Raw genomic sequence first — 20,742 nt, 5'->3', positions numbered from 1 at the left:
AGTTTTTTTCAAATAGGACTACTTTACAGGCGCTGAAAGACGGGTGTTCCCCTAAGGCTTATTATCCAGAGCCGAGCATCAAATAAGTCTCTTTTGGGCTAATGTTCCTTCCCATCTAGAAAGGTCAACTGAAATCAAAGTGGTTCGTAGTAAACCCTATCTCTCGGTGTACAAACAAATTAAAATACAGAGACATTGAGGCTTCTATGAGAAGAGACCCAAACACAAAATCACTGCGGCGTTCGTGAGTCCAAAAAATAAAACGGCAATAAGGTGGGTGTGACCCATGAGCGCAGCTGGTGACCTCACAAGATAGAACTCCTAAAGTGTGAGCAGTCTGTGCACATAGACATTCAAGAAACTACCATAGGTAGATGCAGTCAAAGAACGTGGAAGGCATATCAGTGCAAACCAAAGATAGGGGGCTTCTAATGCAGTAGACTACACTTCCTGCTAAAACTGAAGTGCTCGGTCGACGTAACAGATCACTTGACCCCTTGTAACTCAGTAGGCACAGAAGAAAGGATAGACTGCCACAGATGAGGACTGCTTTTGACCCCAGAAGCAAGGGTGGCCCCCTAAGAAAATGTGAGGGGGCAGCTTGCGGGAAATTAGCCACATATTAGACTGCCTTCATGAGATATCAACCCAATCCTGTCAATGTGCAACCTTTGCTGTTTTTTTGGGATTAATTTTTCTGGGCCAGTCATATATTATCTCCAGTGAACTTCGCAATAATCCAAGTTTGATGCAGTTGCTCCATCGTTTTCTTTCCTCTTAGTCAGGAGAACTGTACTTAACCGACAATGGGCCACCCAAAATAATACCCATCTCCTGAATCAGGGTTGCTACCACCCCCTTAACCAAGCTATCAATTGATGGTGGCATCAATAATTAGTCCAGATGTACTAGTCTTTTTATGCGTTCCTCTCGCATAATAAGAATATAAACTGCCTCTTCCCAGCTAAAGGTATATCAAAGTTCTGGGGTCCTTGCCCTTCCTTCTGTGTGGAAGATGTGGGTATGTGTTTTACATTGGCTTTGGAGTCCACTGGATACCTGTGTATGCTGGAGTCCCATCTCCTTCACACAGGCTCCCATTTTGCATATACTCCTGCTCAGGATCCCCTCTCTGAAAACTGATTTACTTTGTGGGTTGAGGTGAAGCTGCCAACTCATTGCTTTGTTACTGTAGATTCTTCTAAGCTCAAATACAATCCACACCTCCTCCATTCTTCCTGTGTTCTCAGTGTTTACTTAGTAGTGGTGACCTGTGTTGGGCTCTGTCTTACTCAATTGCACAAAATTTCCTTTACCAGTTCAATCGTGAGACTCTTCAATTCAGGAGTCTGGAAAACCCGGCCACAAAGAAAAGATGGACTTCCCTGGGATTGAGGGAAATGTTTGAACTTTGAACAGGGCAGTCTCAGGTACACTTTACTTTCCCGCTTTGGTCTCCAGGAGGAACAGAGTCACTGGCACCACTGAGCCAGTAAAAACATTATTATTATTATTTTTTTAATATTCTTTATTAAATTTTCCAACACATACAACTCCCCACAAATGATGCACTTCATCAGTTGGAAACATTTCCCTTGTTACATTGCCAGGTTTTACGTTGTTAAACATTTGAACTCTGTCCTCCTCATATACCAGGCTGCAATTGGCTATCCCATGTCCCCTGCCCCCAGTGCCTTTATCATCCATGTTTACAAGCAATTGCTTCTGTCCAACTCAATGCTCTCAACCTTAGTGCCCCCTATGCGTTCCTGCCCCTCCCTCCCCCTTCCCTTATCCCCTCCCACCGGTGTGCTCCCATTACTGTGGCTAGGATAATCATTCATCACTTTCGTGCTGGGTATGTGGACCTCTGTTCTCAGGGAGGCCGCGCTCCCAATTCCGAATGCTCGGTTCCCTTGCTTCACCCCTGCGTCACTCCCGCTTCTATCCATCTACACTCTATGCTCTCTCTCATTGTCCCCAGCTTCCTCTAGGGTATCGGTATTGGACTCTGACTCTGGGGTCCTCAACTGTGTTAGCAATGCTTCCCATGCCTGTGCTGTTTCCATCGATTTTTCATTGTTCGCTCTCCTGGCCTGTTGCATCCGGATTATACTTTCGCTGGCCGCCCAGTTTATAAACTCCGCCTTCCACCGTTCTGGTTTAGGGCCCTGTTTCGACTTCCACTGCCTCGTCAACTCCCTCTTAGCCAACAGAAGCCCAAGGTCAATGAATTTGCTCGTTAGCTTAGTTCGCGCAGTGTGGGGAAACCAGTGCAGTATACACACCCCCATGTCGGGCTCTATCCGTCTATCTGTCACCTCGTTTAGGGTCTCAACTACCTCCTCCCAATATGCTCCAAGCTGCGGACAGCTCCACAGCATATGTTGTAGGTCCGCCGCTTCCCTGTTGCACCTTGGGCAACTTGCAGTATCCACTTGAAAGTATTTATTTATCTGCTTCGGGGTTAGGTATGCCCTATGTATGATGTAATAATGAATTAGTTGGAACCGAGCGTTCCGCGTTCCCTTCCAGGCCCTTTCCACTATTTTAGCCCAAGCCGTCTCAGGTATCTCCTTCCCTAGGTCTGTTTCCCATTTCTCACGCAACTGAGTCAGTGGCTGTAGTCCCTCCGTCACCATCCGTCTGTTTAGACATGCTACTGCCTTTATTGTCCCCGCTGCCATCACCACATATTGGCATGTGAGGGATGTCTGTGGCTCCGATAGCCCTTCGCCCCAATGCTTCTGAATCGCTGCAATCAGTGCGGCGTGCAACAAAAAGGCCCCCCTGCGTAAGCCATACCTGTCCTGTAATGTCTAGAAAGGCAATAGAGCCCCCTCCTCGTATAGATCCAAGACCATTTGCAGCCCCATCTCCTCCCATTCCGCTAACTCCGACCAGTCTCCCCCGTGCGGTAAGGCCGTGCACATGCCCAGAGGGATTTCCGGGGCGTATGGACACCTGTTACCGGCCTTTCGCCTGCATCTATTCCAGCAGTCTCTCAATGTTTTCTCCTCGATCCCTAATGCCTCCACCCGCAATCGCTGTCCAAGAACTATAAACGACAACACATGCCGCGGAATCCAGCTACCCTCCGAGCCAGCCGGGCCCCCGGAATTCCCGTGCCACCGCCTGTGTGAGCCACTGCAGCTGAGCCGCCAGGTAATACCCCTCCAAGAGACTGACTGTTTGGACGAGTGACCGTGAGGCAGAAGGCAGCGGTGGGAGCGGCGCGTGATACGGGACAGCCGAAGAGGGGGTTGCCACCGCGAAGGGAGTGACAGAAGAGTGTAGCGGCCACCAAGCAGGGAGCTGCGAGGGCAGGCGACGCGGAAGAGTGGCTAACAGACGAGAGAGGAGAGCGGTGGCACATATCCATGCCAGGGCTCGGTGTGGCTGCTGAGGGAGGTTCGGGTGACCGGAGGCACTCAGCGAGAGGAGGTAGGAGCGGCGGGGAGCGAATCGGGCTCCCTGGAGACCAGTGACCTGCGAGGACGGAGCAGGAGCAGGGCAGCTCAAGATCGGCTGGCGGGATTGCGGAGGACGGAAGGAGGAGGCATCGGCGGCCGTGGAGGCGATGGCCCCAGGCCCGGAAAAGCGGTCAAGATAAAGGGGCCGCAGGCGACAGAAAACGACTGGAGAGGTGCTAGGATTGAGGGAAATTGGCATGGAGAATGCAGTTGGCCTTAGGGGCAGCGGCCGAGGGATGAGGAGAGGAGAATAGACGGAGTAGAGCTAGGTCTTGAAGGCAGAGCGGAAGGTACTCAGGCAGCGGAGGAGTCCACTCTGGGAACACACGGAGAGCGTCGCAGGGGCGGCTTGCCCCTTGAGAGGGGGCCAATCAGTGGGACCCTCTGAGAGAGGGAGAAAAGCAGCTGACGGTTAGAAGGTTTGCTGGAGCTAGACGTTGGAGAGAGCATGGGGAAACCAAGAGGGAAACAGGTGGGAGCGCCTGCGGAGCAGGAAGAGGACGCGGCTGCTCGGGATCAGCGAGAGGTGAAGGAGCGGAAGCCAGAAGGGATGCTCCAACAGCAGGTTGAAAGAATTCTGCAGGCCATAACAGACACCAAGGAAGCTCTGCAGACGGACATTGCGCATGTGACACAGAGTTTGGGGTTGCTTCGAGCGGACCACACCAAACTGGCCGATAGGGAGAAACAAGCAGAGACGACAATTGGAGCTTTGGAACCAGCACAAAAGGAGATGGCCGCGACGATGATGGACATCCAGAGCAGGCTGAGGACACTGGAGAGGCGGGCAGAGGATGCAGAAGGGAGGAATCGAAGGAACAACATTCGGGTGGTGGGGCTACCTGAAGGGGTGGAAGGAACCAGCATGGTGGTTTATCTGGAGGAGTGGCTGAAAGAGATGGTGGCACCGGAAGGTTTGTCGTCATTCATCACACTGGAAAGAACTCATAGAGTACCTGCCGCGCCTTTGGCGCCTGGGAGACCGCCAGTGGTGGCCAGGTTGCTCCATTACAACGATAGGGATCTCCTGTTGCAAAGGGCGAGGATAGCGGGCCCCTATATGGTGGGCAACAGTAGGGTATCCTTATTCCCGGACTATACACTTGAGGTGCAGCGCTGCAGAATGACGTATGTGGCAGTGAAAAGAGCACTTCGGGAAGAGGGGATCCAATACTCACTGATGTACCCGGCTCGACTGAAGATCATTGTGGATGGCAAGACGACCTTCCAGGACAGTCCGGAAGGCACCTGGGATTGGCTTGAGAGATACAGAGCGGGTGCAGGAACAGCGGGGGGAAGGGAGGGGGGGGCGGAGGGGCCTCGACTGGGCAGACTGCGGCATACTCGGAGGCGGCAACCGGTGGCCCAGAAGCTGACAGGGATTCAAACGGACAAGGAACGAGCAGATGCGCTGCAGGCCGCCTCGGCCATTTCTCAAGGGGAAAGGGGTCTGCCCTCAGCGAAGACTGACTCGGAAGGGGGTTCCACGGAAGGGGAAAATGAACAGTCGGAAGCCGGGAGTGTGCAAATGCTACATGTGACTGCCAGGACTGCGGCTGAGCTAATTGATGGGTGAAGTAGGAACACGTCAGGCATGGGAAAGTATAGTGGAGGAATTTCGGGGGTAAATTGGGAGGAGACCAGATGAGTGCCGAGGGGGCGAGGGCCCTTTGCTCCGACCCGGGGGCAACGCGGGGGAGGGTGTGAAAATTGAAGACGATGAGGTGTTGAGGTATGGCCCCTGGCGGGCTGATTTGTGTTTATGGGGATCAGGCGCTGGCAGTCTCTTGGTACTCCACCGCCTCTTAGGCTCCCGCCGGTCTGCAGGGGTCCGGCGCGCTCCAGGTCGCCCCCAACTGCGCTAGCCCGCACTCACCGGCCTTCTGGACGCCACCCTTGCCGCCCTTCAAACTTGCAAGGCGTTGAAGGGGGAGAGAGGAAAAAGCACCGCCACCCCTCTCTCTCCTCTGCCAGCGGCTCCTCGATTCCTCCTGTCCGCCCCCTTCAGGATCCTCTAGGCTCCCGTGCCCTCCTCAGAGTCAGCTCACAGCACTAGTTCAGGTGTTCCGCGGTGTGCCTCCGCCGCCATTTTGCATCTCCGCCAGTGCCAGCTCCTGTTCCCCAGCGCTCGGCCATGCGACGTCCCCCATGCCTGCCAGCGACGTCAATCAATCTTTCTCCGATCGCCCCCACCCGACCTTTCAGGCTGCGCCGGCTCTGGGATCCGTCCGGGCTCGAAGTCCTCAGGCCGCCATCTTGGGTCCGCCTCTCCCGGCCGAGCTGCCCTTGGTGGTGCCGCCGCCTCTTCTGTCGCAGCTCCCGCCGTCCACGAGTGCCGGTACTTCAGGCCCCCTCTCCTACCCCCGGGGACCCGGGGGGGGGGTGGGTCAATCAGCTGTCCCGGACAGGATAAATGACGGGGTCGGGCACGGAGCTCTGCTCTCACGCTTCCGTTCCCATCTGCCTCTTGGCCACACCCCCTGAGCCAGTAAAAACATTATATATATATATATATATATATATATATATAGATTCACTGTAAAAACCATAGGTTTCAGGCACGTTGTAATTAGAAATTAGCATTTAAAAAACCTTAGAAGGAGGAGGAGCCTAGCGCGCATCCAAGATGGTCGCGTGAGCACAGGGCTCCCCGGACCCTCGCTGCTCCTCGGAATTTATCCTGACTTTATCCTGACTTGGTTGATGGAATCTGGAAGGCGAATGCTGGCTGAACACTAAACTCCTTTCGGAAATCAAATCGGACCTGGCAATCCGGAGTTATGGTGGTTTGAACTTTTGAGGCCCACCCGATGGCTGTGCCCGATGCGAAGGTGATCTGTGGAGCCGGGGCGTAGTTGAACAACAACGGCAGCGGGGTTGTGCCAGTGGCCGTCACATCACTTTCGGTTTCACTTTTGGTCTTTGAGGGGCTGGACAGTGGACTTGCTTGGTGCGACTGAGCTTTCACTTTGCCTTCGCTTGATGCCTGTGTCTTCGCCTGCAGCCAGTGTGCTCATCGACGGAGGTCCCTTCGCTCCGCCACATTGTGGCCTCTGGTGCGGACCGCGTCTGCCTGGCCTGTGCCACCTCGACGCTTCCTCGGTGGTCCCCTTCGGCGATCGAGGCTCTCATGGGAGGCAAGGAAGACCCCGAGAGGCGTAAGACCAAAACATCCCTACGTGGGGGACCGGTCCAGACGAACAACATGGACCGCTACACACAGGGTAAAGGATCCCCTGGGACGGCCAATGTCCCCCCGGAGGACGCCAGTGGTGGCCCGTCCGTTTCTCCGGATCTGTCCTTGCAGGACATCATGGGCGCCATTAAGGGCATCAGGCAGACCATCGCTACGCAGTACGAGGCCTTGGCCCGTAAAATCGACACGGTGGCCATTGATATTACGCTAATCCGGGCGGATCTCTCTAAGACCAACGAGAGGGTTCAATCGCTGGATGTGCGGACGTCCTCCCTTGGTGCGGACGTGTCGGACCTGCAGGCCACTCTCGGCGATCTCAAGTCGGCCAACGATCTGATGGCTCGGCGGCTGGAGGACTTCGAGGGACGGGCCCGACGCAATAACATCCGCGTCATAGGCGTTCCGGAGACCTCCGAGAACCGCCCGGTTGATCTCCTGGTCGAGGAGCTCATCCTCGAACATCTTGCTCCCACTGGCCTGAGTAAGTTTTTCGCTGTGGAGCGGGCCCATCGAGTCCCAGGTGGCCGGCCGCGACCGGGGGCCCCCCCGAGGCCTATCGTTGCGAGACTGTTCCATTACAGAGACCGAGACGCGATTCTGCAGGCCGCACGGGTCCATGGCCCGGTCCGACATGAGAACTCGTCCATTAACTTTTTCCCGGACTTTACCCAACTTGTCCAGAAACAGCGGATGGGCTTCCAGGGGGTGAAGCGGCGTCTCCGGGACCTCGGTCTCAAGTACTCTATGCTTTTTCCTGCAAGGCTCCGAGTGGAACATGAGGATCGGACTACATTTTTTGACTCTCCTGCGACTGTGAGTGACTGGCTGGATTCGCTGCCGGACCGGGGTGACTGGAGTGGGCCCTCTGCCGGTACCGAGGGTGGCGGGTCTCCTTCGGAGTGACTTATGGTCCCTGACTCTGCCATGTTGTACTGTTCGGCTGGGTTCTACTTCTTTTGTGCATTTTGTTTCATTATGTTGTGGGTGGGGGGCGGGCGGGGACGGGTCCCTTCCCTCCTCCGAGGTCTTTTCGTAGAATGGGGTTTGTAGGGCGACAGGCACACTGCAAGTTGGGGTGGTTTTTTGGACCGCAGGGGTGCAGGGTGGGGGGTGTTGGAGTTGGGGGGGGGGTTGGTGGGTGGGTGGGGTTGTTTGGATTTGTGTTTTTTGTTTTCAAGGCGAAGTATTGGCTATGGTTCATCCTTGGGTGTTGCGCTCTTTGCTAGGGGGCCCTTGATCTACTGGAGGGGATGGGGGGGACGGGTTGAGATTGATGTCTTGGAACGTCAATGGATTGGGGGACCGTATCAAACGGGGTGTTGTGCTGCAATATCTGCGTCGTCTGACTCCTGATGTGGTGTTCTTACAGGAGACGCATCTGGTTGGCAATGTTTGTCAGGCCATGAACAGGGGGGATATCGACTCGTGGCCCACTCTGGTTTCACCACTGGTTCGAGAGGGGTAGGCATTCTCTTGCGAGCTTCACTTCCGTTGGAGATCACCAGGGTGGTCCTAGACGATAGAGGGCGCTATGTGGCTCTGACTGGGAGGTGGGAGGGGCAATCCCTTTCCTTGATCTCGGTCTATGTTCCCCCGGGCCTCCAGAACTCCACCTTCTCAGACTTGGGTCGTATGTTGCTTGGGCTTCCTGACAGTCTCTTGCTTATGGGTGGGGACTTTAATTCGGTTGTCTCGGGTGACCTGGATCGTCATCCGCCCAGGGCCCTCCCTGCTGCCCAGGCGTGGCTTGGCGGACTCCTGGAGACCTTCGGTCTGGTGGACTGTTGGAGGTTAATGCATCCGACACAGTGTCAGTACACCTTTCACTCTGGGGCCCATGGGAGTCTCTCCAGATTGGATTATTTCCTTATGCCCGCGGCCCAGGCTACTCGGATTCGAGAGGTCAAACACCTGGCCCGGGGTATCTCTGATCACTCCCCACTGTGGTTGCTTTTTGACACTGGGTCGCGGTCCGCTGGGCGGATCGCTCCTATTAACCCTTGGTACCTGCGAGACCCCAAGATCCGTGATAGCCTGATTAAGTCGATTGAGTCGATTGATCAATATTTTCTTGAGAATGAGGGGTCGGTGTTGTCCTCGGTGTCCCTGTGGGAAGCTTTTAAAGCAGTGCTCCGCGGGCATGCCCTGTCCCAGATAGTGGAGGCTAAGAGGGTTAAGAGCGAGGCGGTGGTGACGCTGGAGACTGAGATATCGGGATTGGAGGCAGCCTTGGAGGCGGGTGTCACCCCGGATGGGCTGCACGCCCTCAGCCTGAAGCAGTTTGAATATAAGTCTCTCGTCACTGATGCTGCCAAGACTATGTATAGGGAGCAGCAGGGTAGGTTGTATGACGCCGGAGACAAGGCGGGTAAGCTGATTGCCTGGTTGGACAAGAAGGAGAGAGTGAATCGTGTGGTCCCGGAGCTTCGGGTTTCGGATGGAGTGTGTGTGACTGAGCCTGGTGAGATTGTGGAGTGTTTTGCTGACCACCTCCGGGCAGTGTACTCCCCGGTGTCTGATAGAGACGAGGACGACTCTCGTCTTCTGCTTCGGGATATTGCCCTGCCCGGCTTATCCGTCGAAGACCGCGAGCTGATGGATGCCCCTTTGTCTGTCGAAGAGATTGCTACTGCGATTCGCTCCCTCCGCTCGGGCAAGGCTATGGGCCCCAACGGCCTGCCGATTGAACTATATAAGTTGCGCCCGGATAAAATCGCGCCTTTCCTCCGTCATATGTTTCAGGAATCGCTCGAGAGGGGTTCCCTTCCCGACGACCAGCGTCTGGCTACTATAGTGGTGATTCCCAAGGAGGGTAAGCCACGTGACTGCTGTGCCTCATATAGGCCTATTTCCCTGCTAAATGCCGAACCCAAAATCCTCGCTAAGGTCCTCGCCAATCGCCTGCTTAGCGTTATATGTGACTTGATACATCCGGATCAATGTGGCTTCATCCCACATCGTAATACCGCTCTCAACTTACGGCGTCTGCACGGCGTCCTCGCTAGGGCTGAGTACTTCGCTGAACCGGCCATATTGGCTTCCTTAGACGCCACGATGGCCTTTGATACCATTGAATGGCCATTCCTTTGGGCCGTCTTGGCGAAGTTTGGCTTTGGGGAAGGGTTCATTAGTTGGGTGAAGCTCCTTTATGCTGGACCAATGGCTCAGGTTGTTGTCAATGGGCGGGTTTCTCGGCCTTTCGCTCTCGGGAGGGGAACTAGGCAGGGGTGCCCGTTGTCCCCGCTGCTCTTTGCTCTCGCCCTGGAACCGCTCGCTGCCTGGCTCCGTTGGGAGCCCTCGATTAGGGGGCTCCGGTGGGCCCCGGGCTTCGAGGATCGGGTCTCATTGTACGCGGATGACATTCTCTTGTATCTCACCTCACCGCGGAAATCGCTCGATGTTCTCTTTGATGTCCTTACTTCCTTCGGGAAAAACTCGGGTCTGATAATTAATTGGTCCAAATCTTGTGTGTATCCTATCTCTGGTGGTCTTCCTCTCTTGCCGCCTCGGCTTCCGCTCCAAATATCTCAGTCCGGCTTTAAATACCTGGGGGTGTACGTTTCGTTGGATCCGGCGGTCCGCTATGAGCAGAATCTCCTGTCTCCACTCTGGCGTTTGAGGGCAGATACGGCTCGGTGGTGTAAGCTACCCTTGTCTCCACTTGGTCGCGCGGCGCTGTTTAAAATGATGTCCCTTCCCAGATTCCTTTATGCACTCCAGAACTCCTTCGATGTCATTCCTGCGGCCTACTTTAGGGAGGTGGAGAGTTTGCAGAGGAGACTGGTTTGGGACGGGCGATCGCGTATCGCTTTAGCCAAGCTGACTCTTCCCTGGTATGACGGGGGCATCGCGCTTCCTGATATTAGACGGTACTATTGGGCCTCCCAGCTGTCTGCCATTAATCATGCTACGTACGCTCCTGGTTTGAACCCGGCATATGAGATGGATAAATTCCTGCTTCCCGGCGGTAACTATAACAGAGCGCTTTACTCTCGATCCGCTGGTAGGACCCTTACGGGCCCTACCAGGATTGCGGTACGTGTGTGGAAGGCGGCCAACGTAGCGATGGGCTGGAGTGAGCGTTTAACGTGCGCCACTCCTTTATTCGCCTCAGACCGCTTGGGAAGCCTCTGGACAACGAAAGGCTTCGAGCGCTGGGACACGATCGGCATCAGCAGAGTGGGGGACCTGTGGGTTAAAGGTGCGGTTAAATCCTTCGCGGCGCTCCAGCGCGAGCACGAGCTTAGTGAAAGAGAGTTCTTCCGTTATGCACAGGTTCGGCATGCCCTGCTCTCGGTCTTTGGGGAGGGGACCACGGTCCCCTCTTCTTCGCCTCTCGAGGACCGCATACTCGATCGTCACGTCCCCGACAGTACTATCTCCTTGATCTACAAAAAACTGATAAACAATCGGGCTGACCTCTTGGTGCGTCTTCGGGAGGCATGGACGGGAGATGGGGTGGAACTGGACGACGAGGACTGGCAGACTGCACTGTCATCCCCTAAGGAGGTGGCCATCCCGGCCCGTCTCCGCCTGGTCCAGCTTAAGATTCTCCATCGCGTATATGTGACGGGCCCCCGCTTGGTCTCGATGGGGTTTTCTGACGACGGACTCTGTAAGCGTGGCTGCGGGCTCAGTGCCAATTTTCTCCATATCCTATGGGAATGCCGCGAGGTGGCAGAATACTGGCGCCGGGTGCATGATATTATGAGACGAGTCACCGGGGTCGCTCTGCTGCCGGAGGTGCGTCGTTGTGTGCTGAATGTATGGGAGCCCAATGACTACAATGCGGCTCAGGCTCGGTGGGCGGCCTTGGGGAACATGATTGCAAAGAGAGATATAGCGCAGCTTTGGGGTTCCCAGCGGCCTCCCACCGTGTCCGTATGGAAGGAGAACATGGACTGGTGCATATTCAGGGAGAAAACTGTGTATGTGGCTCGTGGTAAACCGGGGGCTTGGGGTAGAATTTGGGGGCAGTGGAACGTGTATCGTGGGTCTATCTGTGCTCCCCCTTTGGTGGATATGTCTGGGGTTGCCTCGTCCCCCTGATCCTTGAGGGTTCCTTGTGTATCTCGTTCTTTGGAGTACAGATTTGGTTCTCCCGTGGCCCCCCCTCCCTCTCAGGCCTTCTTTTATTGACCGCCCTCGGGTGGTGGGGTGTGGACTCCCCCGGCTGTGGTTCGCCGCCCATTTCAAGTCGTTTCGCCTTGCTTTTTGTATTTTTATTTTTGTTGTTATTTATATTAAAAGTGTGTATTCTGATTTCCCTTATGTGCAGTCTGATCTACTGTGATATAGCGGAGCCCCTGTGGGCCAGTCATTGTTTTCTGATCTGCTGGAACACTTCAACTACTAGCGGCCGGCCCTGGTGGTTGTAGGCCCGTGTTTGTAACCCTTTCTATGCACAATAAAAAAAATTCAAAAAAAAAAAAAACCTTAGAAATTCCCTGAAAAAAACATAGGTTTTATGGAAAGTTATAGTTAGTTGGACATTGCACTCGTAAAAAACCCGTGAAATTCCCCTGTTATAGTTAGTTCAGCTAACTATAACTCGCGCCCCCGCAATGCACTGCTGATGACGTCACATATTACATCACTCATGACATGGTCAGTGACATCACTGATGACATCTCAAATGTTTTAAGTTGGGGGATTAAGTCCCTTTGAAACCTGAGAGTCCCTGGGTCCAACTAGCACACCACATACCTCCAGTAAGCACCACAAAGCTGCGTTGCAGAGAGGTGGTCCAAGGCCATGCCCCCTTTTACACCTCTCTGCAATGCAACTCTGTGGCACTTATTGGACGTACCTGGTGGGTTAGTTGGCCCCCCAGGGATCCTCAGGATAAAAGGGGACTTAATTCTCCAACTTACAAACGTTTGGGCACTTGTGACATCAGGCCACGCCCCCTCCCTGCACCACTGTGCAAACGCAACCCCTGGTGCGTTGTAAATTGGGGGATTAAGTCCCCTTGAGTCCTGAGGGTCCCTGGGGGTCAACTAGCCCACCACTTACCTCCAGTAAGCGCCACAGAGCTGTGTTGCAGAGAGGTGTAAAAAGGGGCGTGGCCTCTGAACACCTCTCTGCAACGCAGCTCCCTGGCGCATACTGGAGGTTCCTGGTGGGCTAGTTGGCCCCCAGGGATCCCCAGTATTCAAGGGGAATTACTTCCCCATCTTACAACGCTCCAGGGGGCGCGTTTGCAGAGTGCTACAGGGAGGGGGCGGGGCCTCCGGCTGTGTGGCCCCCCTTCCTTTACTATTTTATGGGCCCTGGGGACCCCATCCCCCAGGGCCAGACCCCCATTAAAAAAAATATATATATATATAGGTTACGGGAAGGGGGCCGCATGGGCGCCCCTCCCGTGGCCAATTCCAGCCCCGGGGACCCCATCCCCCGGGGCATGGCCACATTTTATTTTTTTCATTATTATGGAGGGGGGCTGCGTGGCCCCCTCCTAAGGCCTCTATTGGCCCCGGGGTCCCCATGCCCCAGGCCTTTATTTATTTGGGAGGGGCCCCCCTCCCGGGCCACTTCTGGCCCCGGGGACCCCATCCACCGCAGCCTGGTCATTGCTTTTTTTTTTTTCCGGAGGGGGACCGCATGGCCCCCCTCCTCAGGCCTATTATGGCCTCGGGTACCCCATCCCCCGGGGCCGGCCGACCTTTCTTTTTTTTTAGTTTTTAGGGGAGGGGCTGCGTGGCCCCTCTCCCGGGCCACTTCTGGCCCCGGCGACCCCATCCCCCGGGGCCGGCCCTATCCATTGGGGTCCCTAATCCCCCCCCCATGGTCCCACCGGCTCCGCGCGTCCTGCGTGAGCCGGCATTGCATTTCCACAAGGGGAGCTGCTGACATGCAGCTCCCCTTATGGAAAAGAATTTCTGCTTTGCTTCATTGAAGCGAGAGCAGGTTTGCAATGACAGAGTTTGCAATGTTTGCAATGACAGGGCGGGAGCCGCGAGGCTCCCGCCCTGTCATTGCAAACAGCAGTGTCCCGGGGGTGGGCACCCCGGGACACTGCAGGAGCCGGCCCTGGGGGGTGGCGGTCCCCAGGGCCATCATTGGCTTCAGGAGGGGGACCGCGCGGCCCCCCTCCCACTTAATGCAAAGCACCGGGGGGTGGTGGTCCCCGGGGCTTCGTAACGGACCCCCTATTTTGAATATTTAGTGCCCCGGGGAGGTGGCGGTCCCTGGGGCGTGTTGGGGGGGCTCGAGCCCCCCCACACAGGTTGATTTTTAAAAAAAATTTAAAGACCTGGGAGGTCACGGTGTGTGGGGGGATTGGGGCCCCCCTACACTTTTTTTTCTACTGCCCCCAGGACCTGGCCCACTCGGGGGCTTTATTAAATGGAGCGCGGGAGCCGGCGCTTTGTGGGGGGGGGGTTTTCGGCAGGATCCACGGTTCCTCTGCACATCCCGCGTTTTTTTTATATGCTTTTTTGGGCCCTGGGGGTCCTTCTGGGACCCCCTGAGCAGGCCTAGAGGGTCAGGGTGTTTCTACCCTGCCCCCTTTTCCTGTTTTGCGCATTTGTTTTTCTGTTTTCTTGTGCCTCGGTTCTACCGCATGAAACCTTGCATTACCGCCCGGATTCTTAACGCCCAGCTTTGCATCTCTAATGAGATGCAAAGTGGGCGTTCCTGACCTGACATGACTAGAGAAATGTCGCTAAGCGACATGAAAAGTAGCGATAACCCCTGTTATCGCTACTTTCCTTACGCCTGCTTCAGGACTGACTTAGCCATGATATCCTATGGAAGGTGGATATCATGGCTAAGTATATGAGGCCCTATCATCAAGTTAACGCCAAACTTCATGAGATTATCGCTGGGTTTCCAGTGATGATCTCACGTTTGGCAGTTAGCGCTACGATTTTTATCGCTTTTGAGATAAGCGTTGCTAACAGCACGCTATCTCAGCGATAAAAATCCACGTTAGCCGGCGATAATTATCCTAGCGCTAAGTGCGCTTAGCAATAATTATCGCCGGTTGTTGCTGATATGCCCCTCCGTTTTTTGCCCTCATCCTCGTTGAAAAAAATGCATCTTAACTCTGCAGCAGGGCATCCCTTCACTGCCTATGATGTACCGTTAAAGAGACTCTCAATAGTTCTTTCACAGTCTCATCATTTCAGAACTGAACCATTTTCAATATACCATACTACGAAGACATAGTTGTTACTTATTTATCTAATGCAACTAACAACCACTGACAAAGCCAATAGCCCTGGCTTGTTGTAGGTGTAATATTACTTGTTGTATTATATATCTGAATATAGTGACAGAAGCAGCAAAATACCAGTCAGGTGGCACACTATGCTAAGCATAGATTTTCAGTTTAAGTGTTTTAAGCCACGCCATTAATTACATCAGCCACACCCCTTGGCGAGACCCCCAGTCTTTACATCCCACTTAAAGCCCTGGGTGTTGTCTATTACCGCTAGCCCACGAAAAGGTTTTACAGCTGACTTTCAGCCAGAGAATCCATCCTCCTTTCAACTAACGTATTCTATAAAAACGTACCCTTTCTCTTCGATGACCCTCCTAGAACATAAATGTTCAATGCACTGAGATGGAAATGAAGAAGTAACCTTAAAGTGAGACAAAACTGCTGTCACAAGCTCGAAAAGTCGGCAACTATGCACATACGTACAGTAATTAGTAGGAAGGCACCCTCTTTATCAGCAAGATAGCCTCCAGACCATTACTTACAGAGACTGGCAGTCACTTCATTCACGCTACTGTCCGTTGTTGACCTTTAATACGATAGATTTGCCTGCAATTTACGTACTTCCGGGTTCACGGCAGTGAACATAGACCAGTGAACATAGATTTGAAGGCGTCAGGATCGCGCTTTGCGTAAGGTCACCTGGGATTGGAGCATTAACGGCAGGTCTGCCAATCCTAGTTCGCTATACAGATTGCCGAAGTGCTCATTGGCTGGTCAGATCTCACTTCCACACGCGTTTATAAACGCTGGAAATCCATCCGCCCTTCTCGACCCGAAGGTATTGGAGCGCTGTACACGAGCACCTTACATACATTACACATTCAGGAACGGGGAGATTGAATGATTTGCCCAGAATCACAGGATGAGGACGCTATGGTGTTGGGCCTCGGGCCCACATTGTGTGAACACAGAGCATACATGCCAACATTTCAGAAGAGCAAAGTGGGAGATTTAAAAAAAACAATCGGGCGAATGGGGCCTTGAATCGGGTTACTGTCATGTATGGGCTTTGGAAGTGTGCTGCTGCAGGATCGGACATTTGAAACGCAAATGCATGTTTTTTTTCTTACCTTTCAGGAGCATGGAGCGCAATGGCAGACAAGAGAGAGGGTGATGCAAGTGTTGTGCACTGGCCTGGCAGGTTGCTGGTAGTGCATACATCACCCCAACCCCCCTGTGTGGCAGCCCTGGTGAAACAGCTTCTCAAACACACACAGCCGTCACCGAGTGCTTCACAGGTCTTTAAAAGACCATTTGCTTGTTAATGAGGCTTTGTTGGTTTTTCACCCCTTCTAGACTCCTTGCATCGCCACTCTGACTATTGCTGGAAGAATTAGCACGTTACACAATACCAAACTCTGTCAGCTGAAACCCCGAGTAATCGGGTTTTTGCTTGCAGGAATCGGGAGGCGGGAGACTAGCATTGAAATCGGTAGTCTCCCGCCTGAATCGGGAGGGTTGGCATGTCTGATAGCAGTGGAACACTAGAATGTATCCAGCCGGATACTACATCCCTCCCAAATTTTAATGAAAAACAAACGAGAGTCCAACCTGTAATAGAAACACAAAGCACCATATGAGTCTATACAGGCTGTTAGCCAGGCAGCGCTGGAGCCTCGGACCGCATGGTCGGGATGCTTTCAGTTGCTTTGACGATGTTCTTTAGACCGGCCTGGTCTCTCGGTGTAGAAAGTCAATGTATGAAAGTTCAGTGTCGATGCATCCGGAGCTGCGGTGAAATCCACGTTGGATTCGGAGACGATCTCTGTGAGGGAGGCCTTCCTGTGGGGGTGACGGGCTCGGTGACCTTCCTTACTCCTGACTGCTGAGCCACGTTCGACTCGCCTCTCTCGCATGGACTACTCTGCCACTGGAGCCTCTTGGATGGCTTTTTTTGCTGGCTGTCATGAGACCGTGTGGACCGTACGGGGCTTAGCGTGAGCCGCGCAAAGGCGTCGCTGAGGAACTGCCAACGGATTCACAGCCAAGTCGCTCATGTAGCCTCTGAGGGTGGTGACGTCGTCTGGGCGTCGTCGCTGTCTGGACTCGGGTTCTGCGTCTTCCTCTGGCGATCTTGTGGGTGACCAGTCTTCTGCCGTGACCTTCATGTTTACTGCGCCTGGTGTGCAGCTGCGGCCGACACATCTCTCCTACTCGGACTTCCTTCGCACAGGAACTCCGTCAAGGCCCTTGTCCCCTGGACTGCCACGTGACCGTGTGGGCTGTGCGGGGCGTCTCGTAGGCCACGCTTAGGGGTCGCTGCAGAACTCCCAACAGGGCGAAGGCCAAGTCTTGTGTAGTCCCCAAGGGCGGATCTTCCAATGGCCGGGTGTGCTCGACTTCGGCAGGCTGTAGGTTGACTGGGGTGCACAGACTGTTCCTGGGTGATTCGACTCCTTGAGCTCCGGTTGTTCGGGGTGTGTGGATTCACTCGGATGGTGCGATGCTCCTTGGTGATGATGCACCTGGGAGGTGGTATCAGGATGTTAGTTTTCTTCAGTGGGCAGACAGGCGGTGATCTTCTGTCGGGGTGACCTTAGGGAGTGAGGAGGACTTGAGGGACTCTGTGGCACTGCTCCATTGTCTCCAGGCAGGTGCACTGCGAGGTGTGGTGTTATCGATACCAAGCAGCCGCTGACAGGTGAGAGGACGGTCGAACTGCAAAGCGTGGGGCCAGGACACAGATTGCGCTGCTAGCGGCTTACGGTAGGTCCTCCTGCGGAGCTGTCTCCAGTGACGTCTCTGCACCCCGGAGGCTGGCTTGTGGGGATGAACACCTTCCTCATTGCTGGTGCGAGTCCTTGGTCCTGTCGCTCTTCTCTATTCCATCTTGCGCGCCAGTTGTGGTTGTCTGCCCTGTGGCGTCACGCCACTGTACCTCCCACCTTTGTGGAGTGGCGTTGTGCCCCGCTCTTCTCCTTCTTATGGCCAAGTTTTTCTTTGGATGTGGCGTCCTGCCACCTGTCTCATGTTGGCGCCACATGGACATCTCACTGGTCACGTCGCTCCTGGGACGGTCTTTCCCTTCCTTTTGCGGGCCTGTTGCAGGCCTGTCCTGTCCGTCGGACTTGCATGTGCTTCTTGGGGACTTCCATTGGCACCATCTCCTCCTCAGGGATCTCGCGGTGTCCCACTTCTCTTTGTTCGAGGGCGTCGTGCTTGTGCTCCGAGGCTGCACCGTCGTGGTGCCGGCTTCTTCCTTTCTCCCGGTGCGCTCGTCCAGACTGATCACTCTGCGTGACAGGCTCCTTTGTTGCCGTGCGCTGTGACGTCCGGTCACGTGTCGCTGTGCTGTCGGATCACCTGTCGCTGTGGCAGCCTGCCACATGGAGTGTGCAGCTCATCTCTTGTCTGTCTTGGGTCTCTGCAGACTCCGTCTTGAGGCAGTGCGAGGGAGGACACTGTGTTGCCTTCGGCCCACTGCGGGGCTTCTCGGAGGCGATGGAGATGTGGATGTTCTCCTTCCTGTGTTCGGCAGTGTTTCTTCTTTGTGGCCGTCTGGCGGGTCGGCTTCTTCGTTGCGACTGTTTGGCCAGTCGGCTTCACTTTTGGCGCGCATCTGACTGCACCCTTCGTTTGCTTCACTGGACGCGCTGGCTGCGCATTCTCTTCGGTCTGATACTTCCAGGAACGGTGGCAGCTGTCCCTGTGCTGCGGTGCACTCACTTGGTGCTGTGTGCTCCTCTTCAATCTCGGTGCAGTAGAGATGTGGTCGCTCTCTGTACTTCGTCTTCTGATGGCTCTGGGTAGTTCTCAGAGTGGAGGTAGGTTTGGGGTGTCTTGGTTCTCGGCAGGGATTCAGTTTCTCCACTTCAGCCTGTTAGACAGTCAACAGGGTGCGTGCTGTGTACACTTCTGATGGCCAGCAGCTTCTGGGTTGCAGTCTCAGGGGGCTGCGTCGCATCCTCTCTACTGGACTCTCGGTAGCTGCACCTTGCTTTAGTGCTGTGTCACAGGCTGCAATCCATGCTTCTTGGTGGTTGTCGATCCTCCAAGAGTAGGGCACTGCTGGCTCCTTTCCTTCCAGCGCCTGCTCCTCTGACACCTAACAGCTTTACCTGTAGCCTGTGTGGGAGGGCTGACTCTCTGGTCTCTTCTCCAGTGTCGCTGTGGTTCCTGTGGCTGTGCAGGGCATTCCGCTTACCCCTGGTAGGTTTTCCTCTTGCTGCGAGCGTCGTGCACGTTGCGTGGAGGCGCTGTGTTGTGCACTACCCCTAGGGGCACTGTGGCTACTGTTCAGGTGCTGGGTCGGTTTGCTGCCATTGCGAACCCATGCTGGGATGATGATGCTGGTGTGGGGCTGTGTGCAGTGTTGGTGGGCCCCAGTCCTCGCAGGATGATCTCCACTGTCTGGCTCTTCCTTTTAGTGATTGGGACTGCCACCTGGATGCCTGTTTTCCTCTTCGCTGAGGTTGTGTCTGCTGAGTTGGCTGGTAGCGGGTGGAGCGGGGTGCTTGCGGGTAATGTCTGTCTTTGGCCACTGTGTGGGAGCTGGGAACTCTGCGTGGTTTACCTTGGGCTAGGGTGAAATAGGCTTCACCCTATGCTTGTGTGGGGTCTTATGCAGTCCTCGCGACTCAGCCTTGTTTCTGGGCCTGGCGTCCACTGGTTTTCGCGCCTCTATGGATGCATGGGCCTAGATCTTCCTGCCATGATGATTTTACCAGTGTGCTGACTTTCGCACTGCAGGCTGTTTATTCCTCGTGTGCTTGGTTCAGTGGCTGCAGTACCACTTGTGGCAACTGGGTGTCAGTGTAGCTCTTCGGTGCCCGGCAGACTTTCCTGGAGATTGCAGGCTTCTACTCTGACTGGAGACTCGCAAGCTGGCTGTGCTTTCCCCGGGGCATCATGGAGGCAGGTGTCGGGACACAGCTTGCAGTGTGAGCGATACGAGGCAAGTTAAGGCAGTCTTCCCTTCCTGCCCGAAGCTGGGAGCTCTTGCGGGGAAAACGCTGGGTGCGGATGTCTTTTGCTTTTCTTGCGCTTGTGGGCATGTTTAAACTGTGTCTGCGTGCCGGACATTGGAGGCAGCCTTTATGTGCAGAAGTGCTTTCCCCCTTTTCCTGCACTCATATCTGGAGAGTCTGGGTGCCAAATACCGAGCCGCAGCTGGGCGGTACTGCGAACACCCACTGCAGTCGCCACTGGGGTTGTTACGGCCGTAGGGCCGGCAGCACAAGGGAATGCAGGTTGCTCACTGCAGTTGCGAGGCCCTTAACCCACCGGCTTGCGGCCTTGCATTCTTCTGCTGCAGGGGGTGCTTTTGCATGGCCGGGGGACTGTTTCTTGTGGGCTACACCTTTCACTGCGCTCTCCTTCCCGGAGCCGATCACATTAGCGAGAGGTAGCCGCTCATGTTCGCGGGCCTCACTGGGGGTATGCCTGCGTGGCTCTCTCTTCATTGAGCGGGCGCACCTCACCCCAGAGACATATGGCGGTAGGATCAACATAAAACTCTAATGTCCCGGAGCTGTAATATCGCTCTTCAAGCCGTGCGGGCACTTTATGATGGCGGCGGTGCTTCACTCCCTTTTTGTTTTCGCCACTCACTTCTTCATGTGCCAGGCGGCTCGTCCTGTGCCCGGCAGCTTGTCACAGCAGGCGGGGTTGCAGAGGCATGAAGGCAGCAGCATGGCCCTACCGGTCAGCACAGGTGAGCACCTTGGGTGATTGTTCCTTGCCTCGTGCAGCTTCAGACTCTGTCACGCCGACAACCTGTAGTGGGATGCCACCTGTTATGTGTCCTCCTCCTTCTTCATGAGGAATAGCTGGCGGCAGCACACGCAGGTCAGACCCGCTCGTCGCCAATGTGATGTTGGGCCTCAGGCCCACATTGTGTGTACATA

The 20,742-nt window shown here is 54.8% G+C and overlaps 1 protein-coding gene across 2 annotated transcripts in view; it reads right to left on the bottom strand.

Annotated features, from left to right (window-relative positions):
• Positions 1–15,513, bottom strand: part of LOC146859197 (dehydrogenase/reductase SDR family member 4-like) — an 89,944-nt gene extending 74,431 nt beyond the window's left edge. Inside the window, exon 1 of one of the 2 annotated variants that reach the window (XM_085649876.1) lies at positions 15,379–15,513. The gene's annotated coding sequence lies outside the window, so the exon portion shown is untranslated. The remainder of the gene's footprint in view (positions 1–15,378) is intronic. The other variant, XM_085649875.1, reaches the window with a different exon arrangement.
• Between the last annotated feature and the right edge of the window lie 5,229 nt (positions 15,514–20,742).

Source organism: Triturus cristatus, chromosome 3_2 (genome assembly GCF_964204655.1).
Source record: "Triturus cristatus chromosome 3_2, aTriCri1.1, whole genome shotgun sequence".
NCBI classification, from domain to species: Eukaryota; Metazoa; Chordata; class Amphibia; order Caudata; family Salamandridae; genus Triturus; species Triturus cristatus.
The sequence above is the reverse complement of the archived record's forward strand: the minus strand, read 5'-3'. Positions and strand labels throughout refer to the sequence as shown.